We start from the raw sequence: 6,498 nt of genomic DNA, 5'->3' as shown, positions 1-6,498 counted from the left end.
TCTTTACCATAGGACATGGGGTTGTCAACTGAAACCAAAGTTTTTGACCTTGAACTTTGCCCTAGGCAGTCGTTCATAAATTATGACACACCCTCTGGTGTTGGTTCATATACATGTCAAGTATAAACTTTGAAATCATAACGGTTCTCAAGATATAGAGCGGACACGATCTTCACCACAGGACACAGGGTTGTCAACTGAAATTAAAGTTTTTGACCTTGACCTTTGACCTAGGAAGTTTTACATACATCATGACACACCCTCTGGTGTTGGTTAAAATGGATGTCAAGTTTAAACTTTGAAATCATAACGGTTCTCAAGATATAGAGCGGACACGATCTTCACCACAGGACACAGGGTTGTCAACTGAAACCAAAGTTTTTGACCTTGACCTTTGACCTAGGAAGTTTTACATACATCATGACACACCCTCTGGTGTTGGTTAAAATGGATGTCAAGTATAAACTTTGAAATCATAACGGTTTTTAAGATATAGAGCGGACACAAAGTTAAAGTGTTACGGACGGACGGACGGACGGACGGACGGACAGACGGACGGACGGACGGACGGACGGTACGACGGACGGACGGACAGACGGACGGACGGACGGACAGACTGATCACTATAGGGCGACCCGCCTTAGTCGGCGGGGCCCTAATAAAACTTGGCATGATTCAAGCTTAGTATATTATAAAACAGGTTACAAAGTTTCAAAGCCATATGATACCAAATAAAAAAAATGTGGCATTTTTTATATCTGAATTTTGGGTGCTGAATTGTGGCGTTGAATTGGAACAATTAAAACTATCAAATTTGAGCTTCTAAAAACCAAAAGATACCAAAACTAACACTTTTTAATGTCTCTATGTATAAGTTAACATCTATTTAAAGCAACAGAAAGCATATTTCATGTATCAGACTTATGCAAAATGGCCAGAAGTTAATTTTATATGAGCCTGTGCCAAAAAATAGAGGTTTTCAATTAGGGTGAGGCCTTATATCAAATGTAATATTTTTCACTTACCACAATTTTCTGAAGTTGTTAAGTTATCAAACAAACTTTAACAGGTTATAAATGTACTTTTGATGGAAATATAAGTTTCAAATAGCATAACGCATGTGGATAAAATGGTCTTTAGCAATGTTATGCTTAAAAAAACAGATTGCCAGTTTAGGCCGTTCCCCACATTTGCATATTTAAAAGCATATAAATGATATGGGAGATGGAGATATACTTCTTTTTGCTAAAATCTGTGCTCAGATATGATAAAACATGGAGCCTGGATGTAACAAGACTGTCACTTTCAACTATATATACAGACAGTATGGTCTGATGCAAAGTTTAATAACTTTACTGTTTAAAAACTGAATGAAATGTCAGCCTCAAAAGGCCAATATTTAAACCACTAGCTATCCAACAGAAGAAAGTAAAGGTAGTCTGTAAAACAGAAATGGTTAAGCAACCAGTAATAAGTGTTTTTGATGTAGGTTCAGTGCAATCTGTTTTGGAATACAACTTTTAAGTGCATAGAACTTCACATTTCACCTGCTGCGTATACTGACCGTTAGACTTAGACTATTAAAACAGCACATTTTGCACTCTTTTTATGTTTTTATCTACTTTTTTTTGTGTTCAGAGTTCACAAATAAGTTAAACAACTGAAATAAATACCACAAACACAAATAGATATCAGAAAACAACTGTCAGAGAGAAATTAAGCATGCTGTTTTTGAAAAAATAGTGAAAAAAGTGAAAAAGCTACATTTTAGGCATTTAACCTGAAAAGTGACTTTTTCACAAAATTTCTATCAAATGAAAGTGAAAATCATTTCTTCTCATATAGTTTGACAAATCAATACCAATAGATCATTCAGAAAAGATGCCAAAGTAAAAATTCTAAATTTGCTGAAATGTTGACCTCTTAGGCCACAGACCACAATTAATTCCTCTATCAGTTCTTTATAACCTTTTGCATCATTAAAAAAATTGCACCATGCACTTTTGTCCAATTTTTTGTGTGTGTAATGTATTGTCCTAGTCCAAATATATATTCAAAATTCAGAAAGATTGAAGCAATCACTTTTACAAATTTAGCCAATACACATCCATACCCCTATTGACAAGTCAAGAGATGTTCCGAAAACTGTAAATATCACTTTTTTGCACTTGACCTAATCACTCATTCCATATCAAAATCAGTTAAAATACAACCTCCAAAAATTTATTTGACCTCTCTTCTTTCATTTCCACCCAAAAAGATTTAAGGAATGAGTGAGGAAAGGAAAGAAAAAAAATTAAGGAAAAATACACTCTAATTAAAAGGAACTATATTCGTGGACAACGAAAAGCGGTGTCATTAATTGTGGTCTTGGGCCTATTAGGGGCCTAAAACTTGACCAATTCTAACTAGATATCATTGAGATGGGAGCCATCTCTGTGGGCCCCGCTGTGAATAATGTGCATTAAAAAATTGTTGCATTAAAAAATTGTATCTTTACCATAGGACATGGGTTTGTCAACTGAAATCAAAGTTTTTGACCTTGACCTTTGACCTAGGAAGTTGTAAATAAATTATGACACACCCTTTGGTGTTGGTTTATAAACATGTCAAGTATAAACTTTGAAATGATAACGGTTCTCAAGATATAGAGCAGACATGATCTTTACCATAGGACATGGGGTTGTCAACTGAAACCAAAGTTTTTGACCTTGACCTTTGACCTAGGAAGTTGCACATAAATTATGACACACCCTTTGGTGTTGGTTTATATACATGTCAAGTATAAACTTTGAAATGATAACGGTTCTCAAGATATAGAGCGGACACAATCTTTACCATAGGACATGGGGTTGTCAACTGAAACCAAAGTTTTTGACCTTGAACTTTGCCCTAGGCAGTCGTTCATAAATTATGACACACCCTCTGGTGTTGGTTCATATACATGTCAAGTATAAACTTTGAAATCATAACGGTTCTCAAGATATAGAGCGGACACGATCTTCACCACAGGACACAGGGTTGTCAACTGAAATTAAAGTTTTTGACCTTGACCTTTGACCTAGGAAGTTTTACATACATCATGACACACCCTCTGGTGTTGGTTAAAATGGATGTCAAGTTTAAACTTTGAAATCATAACGGTTCTCAAGATATAGAGCGGACACGATCTTCACCACAGGACACAGGGTTGTCAACTGAAACCAAAGTTTTTGACCTTGACCTTTGACCTAGGAAGTTTTACATACATCATGACACACCCTCTGGTGTTGGTTAAAATGGATGTCAAGTATAAACTTTGAAATCATAACGGTTTTTAAGATATAGAGCGGACACAAAGTTAAAGTGTTACGGACGGACGGACGGACGGACGGACGGACAGACGGACGGACGGACGGACGGACGGTACGACGGACGGACGGACAGACGGACGGACGGACGGACAGACTGATCACTATAGGGCGACCCGCCTTAATCGGCGGGGCCCTAATAAAACTTGGCATGATTCAAGCTTAGTATATTATAAAACAGGTTACAAAGTTTCAAAGCCATATGATACCAAATAAAAAAAATGTGGCATTTTTTATATCTGAATTTTGGGTGCTGAATTGTGGCGTTGAATTGGAACAATTAAAACTATCAAATTTGAGCTTCTAAAAACCAAAAGATACCAAAACTAACACTTTTTAATGTCTCTATGTATAAGTTACCATCTATTTAAAGCAACAGAAAGCATATTTCATGTATCAGACTTATGCAAAATGGCCAGAAGTTAATTTTATATGAGCCTGTGCCAAAAAATAGAGGTTTTCAATTAGGGTGAGGCCTTATATCAAATGTAATATTTTTCACTTACCACAATTTTCTGAAGTTGTTAAGTTATCAAACAAACTTTAACAGGTTATAAATGTACTTTTGATGGAAATATAAGTTTCAAATAGCATAACGCATGTGGATAAAATGGTCTTTAGCAATGTTATGCTTAAAAAAACAGATTGCCAGTTTAGGCCGTTCCCCACATTTGCATATTTAAAAGCATATAAATGATATGGGAGATGGAGATATACTTCTTTTTGCTAAAATCTGTGCTCAGATATGATAAAACATGGAGCCTGGATGTAACAAGACTGTCACTTTCAACTATATATACAGACAGTATGGTCTGATGCAAAGTTTAATAACTTTACTGTTTAAAAACTGAATGAAATGTCAGCCTCAAAAGGCCAATATTTAAACCACTAGCTATCCAACAGAAGAAAGTAAAGGTAGTCTGTAAAACAGAAATGGTTAAGCAACCAGTAATAAGTGTTTTTGATGTAGGTTCAGTGCAATCTGTTTTGGAATACAACTTTTAAGTGCATAGAACTTCACATTTCACCTGCTGCGTATACTGACCGTTAGACTTAGACTATTAAAACAGCACATTTTGCACTCTTTTTATGTTTTTATCTACTTTTTTTTGTGTTCAGAGTTCACAAATAAGTTAAACAACTGAAATAAATACCACAAACACAAATAGATATCAGAAAACAACTGTCAGAGAGAAATTAAGCATGCTGTTTTTGAAAAAATAGTGAAAAAAGTGAAAAAGCTACATTTTAGGCATTTAACCTGAAAAGTGACTTTTTCACAAAAATTCTATCAAATGAAAGTGAAAATCATTTCTTCTCATATAGTTTGACAAATCAATACCAATAGATCATTCAGAAAAGATGCCAAAGTAAAAATTCTAAATTTGCTGAAATGTTGACCTCTTAGGCCACAGACCACAATTAATTCCTCTATCAGTTCTTTATAACCTTTTGCATCATTAAAAAAATTGCACCATGCACTTTTGTCCAATTTTTTGTGTGTGTAATGTATTGTCCTAGTCCAAATATATATCCAAAATTCAGAAAGATTGAAGCAATCACTTTTACAAATTTAGCCAATACACATCCATACCCCTATTGACAAGTCAAGAGATGTTCCGAAAACTGTAAATATCACTTTTTTGCACTTGACCTAATCACTCATTCCATATCAAAATCAGTTAAAATACAACCTCCAAAAATTTATTTGACCTCTCTTCTTTCATTTCCACCCAAAAAGATTTAAGGAATGAGTGAGGAAAGGAAAGAAAAAAAATTAAGGAAAAATACACTCTAATTAAAAGGAACTATATTCGTGGACAACGAAAAGCGGTGTCATTAATTGTGGTCTTGGGCCTATTAGGGGCCTAAAACTTGACCAATTCTAACTAGATATCATTGAGATGGGAGCCATCTCTGTGGGCCCCGCTGTGAATAATGTGCATTAAAAAATTGTTGCATTAAAAAATTGTATCTTTACCATAGGACATGGGTTTGTCAACTGAAATCAAAGTTTTTGACCTTGACCTTTGACCTAGGAAGTTGTAAATAAATTATGACACACCCTTTGGTGTTGGTTTATAAACATGTCAAGTATAAACTTTGAAATGATAACGGTTCTCAAGATATAGAGCAGACATGATCTTTACCATAGGACATGGGGTTGTCAACTGAAACCAAAGTTTTTGACCTTGACCTTTGACCTAGGAAGTTGCACATAAATTATGACACACCCTTTGGTGTTGGTTTATATACATGTCAAGTATAAACTTTGAAATGATAACGGTTCTCAAGATATAGAGCGGACACAATCTTTACCATAGGACATGGGGTTGTCAACTGAAACCAAAGTTTTTGACCTTGAACTTTGCCCTAGGCAGTCGTTCATAAATTATGACACACCCTCTGGTGTTGGTTCATATACATGTCAAGTATAAACTTTGAAATCATAACGGTTCTCAAGATATAGAGCGGACACGATCTTCACCACAGGACACAGGGTTGTCAACTGAAATTAAAGTTTTTGACCTTGACCTTTGACCTAGGAAGTTTTACATACATCATGACACACCCTCTGGTGTTGGTTAAAATGGATGTCAAGTTTAAACTTTGAAATCATAACGGTTCTCAAGATATAGAGCGGACACGATCTTCACCACAGGACACAGGGTTGTCAACTGAAACCAAAGTTTTTGACCTTGACCTTTGACCTAGGAAGTTTTACATACATCATGACACACCCTCTGGTGTTGGTTAAAATGGATGTCAAGTATAAACTTTGAAATCATAACGGTTTTTAAGATATAGAGCGGACACAAAGTTAAAGTGTTACGGACGGACGGACGGACGGACGGACGGACGGACAGACGGACGGACGGACGGACGGACGGTACGACGGACGGACGGACAGACGGACGGACGGACGGACAGACTGATCACTATAGGGCGACCCGCCTTAGTCGGCGGGGCCCTAATAAAACTTGGCATGATTCAAGCTTAGTATATTATAAAACAGGTTACAAAGTTTCAAAGCCATATGATACCAAATAAAAAAAATGTGGCATTTTTTATATCTGAATTTTGGGTGCTGAATTGTGGCGTTGAATTGGAACAATTAAAACTATCAAATTTGAGCTTCTAAAAACCA

The sequence above is a fragment of the Mytilus edulis genome, chromosome 4 (assembly GCF_963676685.1).
Source record: "Mytilus edulis chromosome 4, xbMytEdul2.2, whole genome shotgun sequence".
Classification (NCBI taxonomy): Eukaryota; Metazoa; Mollusca; class Bivalvia; order Mytilida; family Mytilidae; genus Mytilus; species Mytilus edulis.
Note: the sequence above shows the minus strand (reverse complement) of the source record.